The sequence below is a fragment of the Rutidosis leptorrhynchoides genome, chromosome 7 (genome assembly GCF_046630445.1).
Source record: "Rutidosis leptorrhynchoides isolate AG116_Rl617_1_P2 chromosome 7, CSIRO_AGI_Rlap_v1, whole genome shotgun sequence".
In the NCBI taxonomy this organism is placed as follows: Eukaryota; Viridiplantae; Streptophyta; class Magnoliopsida; order Asterales; family Asteraceae; genus Rutidosis; species Rutidosis leptorrhynchoides.
Window position 1 is genome coordinate 74763141 of NC_092339.1, and position 15020 is coordinate 74778160.

Here is a 15020-nt window from a genome sequence, read left to right on the forward strand (position 1 = left end):
TTGACTGATAATCATATCCATTATGATATATATCAGAGAAACTTAACAAATTTCTCTTTGATTTGGGAGAAAACAAAACATTTTTTACCAAAAAATTCGTACCATTTGGTAATATGAAATTTTGCCTTTTTCGTTCCTTATATCAAGTTTGCAAGAGCTGATATAGTATTTATAATTCCTTCATTTGATTTAAATCAATGAAATATTTCTTAGATTTGATCATAGTGTGTATGTTACTACTATCTGCAATACATAGGTCTTTACCATTTAATTGATGTTGTATTTCAGCAGGATTCATACTAAAACTTCAAATAAGATAAGCAAATAATGAGTTATATTTCAGCAAGATAATCAAATTATATTACCTGCAAACAAGTTATAATCTGAAGTACATAAAAGATAACACTTAATAAAACATATGCGTTATGGTCTAAAACCATTTATTTATGAGTGATACATAAAAAAAAACTAGGCATCTTAGAAAATTCAAACCATTCAAGTCTCAAGGTAGCTCAGGGTTAATTTAATCAAGATTTGTCAACAGATTCACTCTCGTTTTGTTTTCTTTTGGGACTTATTTGTAGAGCTAAACAAGATGTTCATGTATTCAAGAAATACTAGACTGATGATCCACATTACCAGATCATTAATAAGAATCTCCGGAATTCTTATAAGAGCGTCTACTAATATCTTTAATTTTATTCTTTCATGGATCACCGTTATTTTTTTTTTATTATTTTTTTTTTGATAATTAATATCGTATCTATCTTTGAGTATTTTCCATAATACACTTGGATTTTCGATCATATAATATGTAGATTCTAAGGACTCGTCAATATGTTTGCTAAGAAAAATATTTACTATTGCTTTCTCTTGTTCGGAATAATTGTTATTTTCATTCAGGGTTTCTAAAATACCGTTTGATTCGAGATGTTTTTCTACATTCATAACCCATGTTAAGTAGTTGTTCCCACTTGTTCTAAATGAGCAAATTTAAGCCTTTTCAAATTCGACATTTTCTATTATCAAAAAGATGAATAACATAAATTATAATCATAATCAACTTCTATTCATAGACAAATAATAAAATGAAATTAGAATCATTTTAAATTCATAAGTAGCAAACAACAGAATAATGGTATGATTACAAATAATAAAACCACAAGGGCAGGATAGAATATTGGTTCACCCGGTGGTATATTAGCAACAATGATGATAGTTAATATGACCAATACAATAGGAAAAATCATCCTTGTGTGAATCATTTTTACAAAAACTTTTTGAGAGTAGTAATCTGAAAAATGAAGATTGATTTGTGAAAATGTGAAAACGGAGATGTTTATTTTATATTTGAAAAATATAGTTGTTGTAACGTCGTCAGTTGACGTTAACAACCGTTATGTATATATGACCGTTGTAACGTCGTTAGTTGACGTTAACGAATAAAGTCACTATATCAAAACGCGTATGAGTAATATAAAGGACAAGATTTTTTTTCTTCTTATTTTAACTTTTAAGATTTACTTTTAATAAAAATACAAACTACTTTTTCTTATTTTAACTTTTAAGATTTACTTTTAATAAAAATACAAACTACTTTTTCTTATTTTAACTTTTAAGATTTACTTTTAATAAAATTACAAACTACTTTTTCTTATTTTAACTTTTAAGATTTACTTTTAATAAAAATACAAACTATTTTTTCTTATTTTAACTTTTAAGATTTACTTTTAAGAATAAACATTAGTATGCATGAAATAAATAATGATTAATTGCATAAGTAATCATAAATGTTAGATAACATATAAAGACCCCATCGTATTCGTATTGATCGGAATTAATCTCGACCCATGGTACCGTGTTGTCAAATGACGTGTTGCGTACATAAAGTACCGTGTTGTCAAATGACGTGTTGCGTACAATCATGAGGTCTTATTAACATAAATATAAATGTTAGTGAAGTTAATAAGAGTTAGATTACAGAAAATATAATTCAGGCGGTATAACCGACCATATATAACTTAAATAACATAAATATAAATGTTAGTGAAGTTAATAAAAATTAGATTACAGAAATATAATTCAGGCGGTATAACCGACCATATATAACTTAAATAACATAAATATAAATGTTAGTGAAGTTAATAAAAGTTAGATTACAGAAATATAATTCAGGCGGTATAACCGACCATATATAACTTAAATAACATAAATATAAATGTTAGTGAAGTTAATAAAAGTTAGATTACAGAAATATAATTCAGGCGGTATAACCGACCATATATAACTTAAATAACATAAATATAAATGTTAGTGAAGTTAATAAAAGTTAGATAATTTCTTACCTTGATTAGTGACGTGTGCTTGCTTAGATAAACCTTGATTATACGGAGCACTTCGTGCTGATAACGTGTTATATTTCAGTAGGCTTATAACTACCTTTAGTGGTCTGGTTCAATATATTCAAATTGAAAGAACCAATAAAAGAGAGATGTGTTGTAGAAGATATAGGAGAGAAAGAGGTTGAAGAGGTGTGATGTATTTAATGTATATGTGTGTTTTTGTAACTTACATTATGCACATATATATAGTACAAATTTTACTATCTATATTTGACTAATTACCATCCATATTTAACTACTAAATTTACAACAACTTTAAGTAATAGCACAAGGTTTAATTTTTTTGTTTTTTTTTTAAAAAAAACTTGAAAAAAACAAAAAAAAACCCGTTTTTCCCCGTCTCGGACCGTGTTTGACCGTCTTTTGACCGTTTTTTGGCCGATTTCCGTTTTTTCAAACGTTTTATGTATAAACGGGACGGGGCACTCCAAAATCCGTCTACACCCCCGTTTTTTCCGTTTTTTACAACACTGATTGAAACAAAGCAAATCATAGAAATTGTTTCAAGTGATACAAAAACATAGAACCATAGTCTCTTATACCCACTACACTAAGATGATACTAATGTTTTTTTTATATAAAGATTATGAATAACGTATAATTAGGACACTTTCATCAAAGATAAAAAAGACCATCAAAACCAAAGATTACAACGGAACCACCGAGGCTCGTAGGGAGTCGTAGCTAGAAAACTAACAAACTAAGACCGGTACCAAAGCGTGTGTCTTTGCCTCCATCATTTTGTGAAAATAAAAGACACCATAGTAAGTGACTAGTCAATACCGGTAGTTTAAAAGATAAATTGGAAATTGTCTCAGGAAAGAAGTTGGAAAACGGATGTTGGGTGGAGCCCACTTAAAAGAAGTAAGATTATAAGTGTACTGTGTGTCTGTGTAGACAAAATTTCATTCCCGTCTCTGAACTTTACATCAAATTTGACTCCATGTCCTTTTTTTTTTTTTTTGCATTCCTCGTCCTAATGTATCAAAAATCTAAATCACTCGTCCTCCCGTCTACTTTCTGTCAAAATCAGCTGTTACCTCTTATCACATGCATATCATGTGAGGGTATTTTTGTCATTGTTTTGTCTTTTTCTCTATGATACAAACACTCGATTCATTACAATTAACTTATTCACAACCGAACCACTCCAAAAATCGCATTCATAGCATCAATATTTAAATACCCAACCAAAATACGAGCATTTTCACCTAAAGTAAAGTTACCAGTAACATTTATTCCAATTTCGCAACCCAGGGAACCGGAACAATCCACAATCACGTTAGGAAGTATAAAAAAATTTCCCTTCCCAGCTACATATATATTCCGTGTTAAATTCAAATTAGAAACAACCTTACAAGTAGTATCAAGTGAACCTACTCCACCTAAATCACTTTCACAAGAAGACGACGGAGGATGCGGTGGCGGTGGCGGAGGCGCCGGAGGCGAGTAGTCTTGCCGGAATAAACTTCCGAACTCATCATCAGTGATCGATGCAGAATTCGTAACGAAAATGAACCAAATTAAAAACCCTAATTTGATTTCCCCATTAGAACATGAAGATGGATTTGAAAGGGTCTGACTGGAAGTAAAAAAGGGAGAGAGTTAAAAGGAGTGCAGAAAGAGATAAAGATACAAAAAGAGTGGGTTTGTGAATTTGATCTAGGGTTTCAGATTGAGGGTTCGATTTGGGGGTTGAACGAGATTGAAGAAGGAATCTGGGTCTGCTTTCTTCATCGAAGAAATCCATGAAAGCAGATCTGAAATTTGGGTTTATTTTGTACTAGTATATACGGAGTAATATATAATTACAATTACAATACAATAATAAAATATAATAAAATAAAATAAAAAGAGGAAACAGGGTTTGAATTTGTGTTTATGCAGAGTGAGTTAGATAAAGGTGCAAATAGATTTGAGAAAAAGTTAAAAGAAATATGTAAAATTACGAAACTACTCTCACATGCTTAGCACATGATTTCATTTAACGGAAAAATAGACAGAAAATAGACGGAAGGACGAGGGATGTAGAATTGTGATACATTAGGGACGAGGAATGCACAAAAAAAAAGAAAAATGACATGGAGTCAAATTTGATGTAAAGTTCAGAGACGAGGAATGAAATTTTGTCGTCTGTGTACATGCAATACAATTTCAACAAATGAGCAACTCCATATTTTTTTACCCTTATCGATTCTAATTCAAATTCAATTCAAATATTTATGAAACGGCAACAAATATTAGTCTAGTAACTTTTTTTTTTGATGTTTTAAAATCATTTTAATGTAACATTTTTTAGATTAATCTAATATTTGTGAATCAATGTATTTTTTTTTTACAAAAAGTTAAATATTTTAATTAAATAATAAGTGGGTCCAGTCTTTTTTAAGAAGTATATATTACTGTTGGTAGTGTTCAGTCTTTTTTTTATATTTATAAAGAAGTGTTGAGGTGGCATTGATGTGGCAGTTTAGTCTTTCTAAGAAGCTTGACATGGTTGGGAGCGGTCTAACGGAACCCTATCTAGAAACAAGCCTAATCAGTGGCGGAACTAAGATTTTTTTCATCGGGGGCAAAAAAAATAAAATAAAACAGTAGCAATTTTTTTGGATAAAATATGGATGTTTTGGGGCAAAAAATTGAGGTTTTTAAGCAAATTATTAAGGTTTTTATGCAAAAGTTGAAGGTTTTTAAGCAAAATTTGAAGGTTTTGGTGGAAAAGTTGCAGAATTTTTGGCAAAATTTGAAGGTTTTGGGGCAAAAAAAAAAATCCACCGAGGGAAAAGTCAAAAAACCCAAAATTTTTACACTGAAAAAAAAATCCACTGGGGGCGGATTCCCCCCTCTGCCTGTGATGACCCGAAAATTTTCGATCAAATTTAAACTTTAATCTTTGTATGTTTCTGACATGATAAGCAAAGTCTGTAATGTTGAATCTCAAAAACTTTGAAATTTATATTCATGTAATCAATTACCCTTTTACTGTTCCCGACGATTCACGAACAATTGTGTAGTAAATTATATATATATATATATATATATATATATATATATATATATATATATATATATATATATATATATATATATATATATATATATATATATATATATATATATATATATATATATATATATATATATATATGATGTTATTATCTAAATATGATGGCTATCAATAATTATTATATTATAATTAAATCAATGTTATCATGTAACATATGATATAAGTATTAAATATTACATAATTAATAAATTATAATATTAATATATTAAATGTAATTACAAGTTAAGTATGGTTATTATACTATTATTACATTCATTATCATTATTAACATTAGTATTATTAATATTATTAATATTATAATACTGAAATTCGATACATCTAATTTATTATTGTTATTATTGTTATTATTGTTAATATCATTAAAACAAGTAGTAAAATTATAATGTTAGTTATTATAATTAATATTAGTATTATTATTAGACATTATGATTATATTCTATTATTGTTAATATTTGTATTAGTATTTTATTAGTAACATTATCAATGTTAGTATTAATATTACCATTATCATTAAGAATTATTATTAATAATGATTAATTATTATTGTCATTATTATTAAAATTATCATTTTTATTAGAATTAATACTAGCATATTATTATTTATCATTTATTATTACTAATTCCTTTATCAATAATATTATTATTATTATTAGTAATATTATTATTAGTATTATTAATAGTATTAATATATTACTCCCTCCGTCCCTATATTATTGTCCATTATTCCATTTTGGGATGTTCCAAATTAATTGTCCACTTCCATAAATAGAAAAGAAAGAAGATATTTCATTGGTGGATCTGGAGAGAGAAGATATTTCATTGGTGGAAAAATAAAGTTAGTGGGATTTCCTAAAACTGTGTATTTTTTGTCTGGTGACAATAAATATGGGACGGAGGGAGTATTATTTGATAAATTCCAAAGTTTTCGAATTTTATAAGGATATATATGTAAGCAGATACATAAACAAGGTTATATATATATAAATATATACACAGATATATATATATATAAATATAAATACAATTATAATATGCATATAAATATTATGATGCGTACGAATTCATTAGAGATAGCAATCAAACTGTTTAGGTGATTGAATTATGTCACTAAATTGGTACGATCGAATTTAAGCTGGAATAATAAAACAAGAATCAGTTGAACATCAATATCAAATTCTGTATTACTTTTTGTTCTTGTTTGCCTTAATATTATTCGATCAATTTCAATTAACTACAAAACAAGCTCTCAATCAGTGTCTTTGAAAAACTCATTCAACGTTACCCTCTCACAATCAATTACAAAACACATATACTGATAGAAGAGAAATTCATGATCATTTCCTCTCTTCTTGTTCATTACATGAGCCACCAACATCCACAACTTTTAACTCGATCTTTCATTTTGTTGCTACTTCTTCTTCTGTTCTTTCTTTTGAACCAGAACCACCGAAAGCATCTCCTTCACTTCACCACCCAACACAAATCCGTCACCATACACTCTTCTTTTATCTCTCTCTCCTCTCAAGCCCACGAAGACTCGCTGCTAGTCTGTTTTTGCTTCGATGACAAACACACAACCATCTTCTGTTATGTTAGACTATCGTCAGGTTACTATCACAAAACAATGAATGTTGATTAACCTTTGCTGCAACCATTAACCCCACGAGCAAACACCTTATTTCTGTCTTTATTACAACCTTGATCCTCATCATACCACCATACAAATTACGCCCGTTCTTCTGGTTCTGTTCTAATAGAATAACCACCGCCATCATCTAGCTGAATATTACAATTGAGAGACTATCGACAAAAGCCTGCTGCACCTACGTCACTGTTTCTGTTAAACAACCACCACCCTATCATCACAAACCCACTTACTACCCTTGTTTTCCGTTTCTATCAACCAAAACGCACCATTTACTCCTGCTGCTGCCACGCTACAATATTTCTGTTTGAAAACCGAATACCCTGATCGAAACAACTATCACTCTATTCTATTTTCTCTCTCTCTCTAAAAACCTGATTCATCTTCATCAAACCACCGCCACTTTCTTTCTTTCTTCTCCCTGATCTGCAACCCGAAACAACCACCACCGAATTAAATTTTCCAGACCACTGCTACTGCAGTTTCTTTTAGTGTTTGTGTTCGAATATTTTGAGAATTGAGATAAATAATAACTTATAATAGAGAAGAAAAGGATACTGATGACCCTACGTAATTATTTATCTAACTTTACAAAGCACTATGATTCAAAGTGTCGGTAATCTGTTGGATTTTGTTAAATGGAGAGTGACGATATGATGATGGAAAAAGGAACGAACCAAAAACCCTATTTTTTTCTTTTACTCCGCTGTAAGATTATATCCTTGTTTTGGATCGATTAAAAGATTTCCACTATGGTTCTAATGGGCTATACAACTGACTTATACGTTTTGGGTTTAGAAACTTGGGCCAAGATTGGTAGTCCATCGAATTGTATTTCTTAAAGAAGAAGAAGAATAGAGAACAAATGTAATATGGGTTTATATATATAATTGTTGGGTTATATTCCAGAAAAACGTGAATGGCTGGATGGTTGAGTGGGTTTCGGGTTAGCGAGGTTACCAGGGTTCGAACCTTGGCACAGCAACTTATATTTTTTTTGTGGAGCTTATTTTGAGGTAGTCTTTACATATTGATTTATTATTATTATTATTACTTATTAATATTAATTACTAATATTATTATTATTGATATGATTATTATTGTTATTATTATATTTTTTATGGTTATCAATATCATTAATATAATTTACATTTATGAGTATTATCATTTAAGAGTATTTAGTATTATCATTACTAACATTATTACTATTAGTATTATTATTATTGTTATTATTATTATAAACATTACTTGGAACATGCTAATAACATTTATATTATAAAATTTTAATAAAGGTTGATATGGTAAATTATAAAAATTGGTTATGAAATTTAGTTATAAGAACTATAAATATAAAATTTGAAAATTTAACAAAAAGCTCGTGATAAAACTAATTATTAATAACACGGTTCATATTATTATTTTATTATTAATACTATTAAAAATGCTATCAAATCATTGTCAGTATTATTATTATATAGTTATTATAATCATTATCATAAGTATCATTAACAATAAAAATTTATACTTTTACAATTATTATTATTAATATCATTACAGTTATCACTAATAGAATTATTAACATTATTACACTTATTAGTAATATTACATATAAGTATGAATATATTATATTAACAGTCTTTATATAATTATTCATATATAACAAATTAGGTATTTTTTTAATATATAATACTAATCATGTATACATATTAATATAACTATATAAATATTAATCGTTTTAAATATATACATAAATTAATTATATAAAATATATAACTTAAGATATAATATATCAATTTGTTCGAATACGATTATATGTGTTAATAAATATATAAATGATATAGGTTCGTGAATCCGAGGCCAACCCTATACTTGTTCAATGTCGTTCTATGTATTTTTACTACAAAATACAGTATGGTGAGTTTCATTTGCCTTTTTACCCTTTATATTTTTGGACTGAGAATACATGCGCTGCTTTTATAACTGTTTTACGAAATAGACACGAGTAAATGAAACTACATTCTATGGTTGAATTATCGAAATCGAATATGCCCTTTTTTATTAAGTCTGGTAATCTAAGAATTAGGGAACAGACACCCTAATTGACGCGAATCCTAAAGATAGATCTATCGGGCCCAACAAGCCCCATCCAAAGTACCGAATGCTTTAGTACTTCGAAATTTATATCATGTCCGAAGGAGGATCCCGGAATGATGGGGATATTCTTATAGATAAATTGTGAATGTCGGTTACCAGGTATTCAATCCATATGAATGATATTTTTGTCTCTATGCATGAGACGTATGTTTATGAGAAATGGAAATATGAAATCTTGTGGTCTATTAAAATTATGAAATGATTATTTATTTTAAACTAATGAACTCACCAACCTTTTGGTTGACACTTTAAAGCATGTTTATTCTCAGGTACGAAAGAAATCTTCCGCTGTACATTTGTTTATCTTAGAGATATTACCTGGAATCATTCATGACATATTTCAAAAGACGTTGCATTCGAGTCTTTAAGTTCATCAAGATTATTATTAAGTCAATTATAGTAAGATATATTACGAAATGGTATGCATGTTGTCAACTTTCGATGTAATGAAAGATTGTCTTTTCAAAAACGAATGCAATGTTTGTAAAATGTGTCATATAGAGGTCAAGTACCTCGTGATGTAATCAACTGTTGTGAATCGCTTATAATCAATATGGACTTCGTCCGGATGGATTAGGATGGGTCTCTACAGTTGGTATCAGAGCTGGTATAACGCCGTCCATGTGTGGCGGGTTAGTCGTAAAGGAGGTTCTCACAGTGTTACCTGTGATGAAGCATTGGCTCTTACTCCTTGCGATCCCTTACGAGGGTTGTCAGTAGTCGAGAGGCAGGCCCTAAAATCAGTATCTGAAGTACACTCAGTGGTCACCAGGCGGTTAGCTGGGAAGGTACTGGTTGGGACGGTGGTTGTCCCCACTGTATCTACAGTTGGTATCAGAGCGGTGGTCTTAGCGAACCAGGTCTTGCATTAGTGTGTCTAACTGATAGTCATTAGGATGCATTAGTGAGTCTGGACTTCGACCGTGTCTGCATGTTAAAAGTTTTGCTTATCATTTGGTGTCGAAAATTATCTGCTTATCATTATTAGTCTAGACACGTATTGCTGCATTGATTGCATGAATAGTGTATAGACAAAATTCATATCTTAACATATTTGTCACTGTAGACTTTATCTGACACGTTTCCTTAATTTTCTCCGTAATTCATGGGATCTTTGGAAGTATGTATAGATATTCTATATATAATTAGAATATTATTCGATATTCAAAAATCATTTCATATCAAAACCCTTTAACTGATAGTGAGAGATGGATCCTACACCTAGCTTGGATTCCATTAGTTCCGGAAGCGATTTCGAGATGTATATTGAAGCAGACTCCGAAGTCAATGAACCAGAAGTGCCTCAACCATTTAGTTATTTTTCTTTCTGGAGGAGATGGGGGGTGGGTCCGAGACTTACTTACTCAATGGAGAAATGAAGAAGGCGAGCCCTACCGCGAACCAAACTTACCTCCTAACATCGGAGAAAACGATGTACTCACCGGTGAACCTATGCGCAACACTGTATTCACCCTTCTTGCTAAAATATTCCGCCTCGAAGGTCGCATTACTGCAATCTCAGAAAATATTCAACCTCTACTTCCGAATACCAATCGAAGAGGAATATTAGAAGAAGTTAGGGAACTTCGAATTGATAACCAAGAACTATCGAATCAGATGAGTGGATGGATAGAAATGATAGAGGGTAGGATAGAAAACCTGACAAGAATGGTGCGTGATCTACAAGCTATACTTACTACACCAACATCATCACCAACCTTAGCACCAACAACACTTGTAGCACCGACAGCAACAGTACCACCATCAGCAGCACCAGCAGCATAACCAGTACCAACAACAACAACATCATCACACATCTCAACCTCGCAATCTATACCTCAAGCATAATCATCGTTCTACGAATCGTTCTACATAAACTATCTTCGTCCTTCATGGTGATTATGTAATCTCTAATGTTTTAGAGATTACGTACTCTAGTTCTAGCCGTAAGTCTGATGAGTTTAATATCACATTGACTCATTAAATCCATAATTACGTTTGAAGAAAATATATATGTAGATATGTTTTCATAAAGATTGTAATTAAAATTTTTATTGTACAAACTGTTAATGGTGAAAATATTTTAACGGGTAGGTAATACCCGAGGAATGTTTAGATTTCACATTAATAAATTACATTGTACATTCTTTCAATCTGATTCAACAGTCCTTTACTATCCTATTTTATATCCACAGATATACGAATCCGTTCACCGCAGAATAACCATTTTCATTCAATTTCATACTTGAATTTTAACTTCTCAGAATCCAACAAGTGGCATAATGAAGAAAACATTGAACAAAATAAAATTTGTTAGAAACAAACGAATTAACTAATTGAAATATTGTTAAGAATCCATGCTAACTGTTCCTAGCTAACTGTTCCTAGCTAACCGGTTACATTTTGTTTATCGCAATTTAATTATCGCAATTTTATATATCGTCATTTAATTTCTGTTATTTACTTTACGCACTTTATTTATCGTCATTTAATTTATGTATTTATTTTACGCATTTTAAATATCGGGACACGTGTACAAGGTTTTGACATATCATATCGACGCATATATATATATATTATTTGGAATAACCATAGACACTCTATATGCAGTAATGATCGAGTTCTCTATACAGGGTTGAGGTTGATTCTATAATAATATATACTTTGAGTTGTGATCGAGTCTGAGACATGTACACGGGTCACGATACGTATTAATTAATTCGAATATTATATATTAAACTATATACGAATTATTAAATTTCTAACTGTGGACTATCAACTGAGAACCAACATTGGACAATTAAAATGAATTAAAATATTGATTATAATATATGAAACTAAACAATTCTTCAAGTTTGCCACTTGATTTCATCTTAAACCTCATTTGTATCTTGACGATTATAAACTGCGTTCAAACCTTTCATGATTCTTGGAAACACCTCAATCGAGAGGATGAACCAACCGTACTTCATCTACGGAAGAAAAGATTGATGCATATAGTTATGCACCTGAAAACACTCAGAACCTGAGTAAAACATTTAACCCGTATCTGTGTTAGCTCCTTTAGTATTATTATTACCCAACATAACTTGGTAATCCCTTTTAAAGTAGCAAATTTTATCACAGCTCCAGCAAGTCAACTTCGACTTTTCATTCAAAACAACCTTATTATAACCTTGATATATATGTGTACTCTTTTATTGTTACCAAGGAACCTTTTATATTCCACGACATTATCAGAAGATGTACCAGCAACTCCGTTGATCTTTGATTTTTCGAAAATCATTATATTCATTGAAACCCTATCATATACTCATCCGCATCTTGTAATGAGTATTTCCATACCAAATACCGGGAATCAGCAATCATTATTTTGAATCTCGCAACAATTTTACAACAACAGTTATATGTATATATATATATATATATATATATATATATATATATATATATATATATATATATATATATATATATATAACATGTACCTCTTACAATCATGATCTTCAATTCTGAAATTTTGAACAGCACTCAGTCTACTAATCAATTCCACAAATTCTGAAAAAGCTGAATACAGCAGCACAAACTGTACACGACCTTAACTGTCAAAAGTTTGATGATAAAGAATGGAGTATTGGAAACACTCAATAGAAAATTTAGTACCGAAAAGCGGATTATGCGAAACTATGAAGGAAGCCGTGGACAAATCACAAAGAATAATATGATGATCGCTCCAAATCCATATGGACGAACACGTCATTCATTGATTTCATTGCGAGGTATTTGACCTCTATATGATACGTTTTGTAAACATTGCATTCTTTTGAAAAGGCACACCATAAATGAATATTTAAATCAAAGGTTTTCGACATCTGATGATTTCTACATATAGACAATCACCATAAATAATAGTTTACAACAGTACTTCCGTTGACAATGCAGTCAAAATAAGATACATGGTGATGATTTGGTGAATGCAACGTTTCCTTGAAAAATATGTCATGTAAGACTCCATGCACATAGCTTGTCTAACATCAAAGCAAACAGTGGAAGACTTCTAGGAAACCTGAGAATAAACATGCTAACAAGTTTCAACACAAAGGTTGGTGAGTTCATAGTTTTAATGTTTCGTATAATCTGTATATAAAGGTGGATCACAAGATTTTAGTTATTTCATCCAGAAACGTTTATCAAAATATTCTACAAGATTGAGCACCCTGGTAACTAAACTTAATGTATATATAATTTATACCCTTTGTATAATCATCTTAATAATACACGCAAACCAACGCGTACGCTTCTCAAATAGCATACGTCCGTTAAAAGGCTAGTGCTCTAGGTCGGACGGGGTTATCAAGCCCTATGGATCCATATACTACTACTCGCGCCCACCAGTTATTATAACCGGTAGTTACTAGTTACCAAAGCTAAGGGATTTTCGGTTCAAACTCAGTATAGAATTTAGTATGTACTTGTGTCCATTGTTTTTAAAATAAAATGCATGTATTCTCAGTCCAAAAATATAGATTGCAAAATCAATTAAAAAGGGAGCAATGAAACTCACGCATATAAATCTAGTATTTTCAATATTTATAAACAGTCGCATGTATTCTCAGCCCAAAAATATATTGAGTAAAAGGGATCATATGAAACTCACGCATATAAATCTAGTATTTTCAGTATTTATAAACAGTCGCATGTATTCTCAGCCCAAAAATATATTGAGTAAAAGGGATCATATGAAACTCACCTTAGCAGCTTATATAGTCGTTCACCAAAATGTGACCGAAACTCGGATTACCAAATAACCGTAGATCTCAACGTATCAATATTGTGATTCCATATTTCAGAAAAGTACGTAGATGCAACAGAGATGATAAACACTAGATTTGATTCATAATTATACCCCCGAACATTACCCATAACCTCCTTGGCAATAACCCATAATTTTCTTAGCTTTATCCCGCTCATAAAACTATTTTGAAAGTGACACGCTCATGACCTCGTCGTAGTATTTTATGTATAATACTAATAATATTACTAATAATAATTAGATTAATAATAACATTAATCTTAATAATAATAATAATAATAATAATAATAATAATAATAATAATAATAATAATAATAATAATAATAATATAAATATAAGATGTATCGTATATGTGTGTGAGAAAACAGAACCGAAGTCGAGCTTTTATATAGACTTGGCCAGCAATATGGTGCCATGCGATCGCATGGCTTCCAAGCCTTTCTCCCATGCGATCGCATGGGCAAGATTTCCAGCTCACGATCTTTTAACATTTAGCTTGTCGACATAATATTATATAATATATATAATATATTTAATTTATATAATTAATTATATATTATATTAAATTCACATGCATAGTTGACTTGTAATTTTTGTTCCGATAAGTCGTACGTTTTTACTCGACTTATGTCCCGGTTCCGGTTTCTCGAACGCATTTTCGTACACTTAGAAAACTCGCTTTTTACGTTTCGTGACTCGTACCTTTGTTAAAATATAGTCTTAAATTATCCCTAAACCATACCACTCGAGGTATAACTTATAAATTTGAGTGTTTTGGTCATTTACTTCTATAAATCATCGTCTCGCTATTTGTTAATATATATATATATATATATATATATATATATATATATATATATATATATATATAATACATACATTTTCATTTTGAAGTAGTGTTTTACTGTAGCAAAGTTAATGTAGCAAAGTCAATTTCAC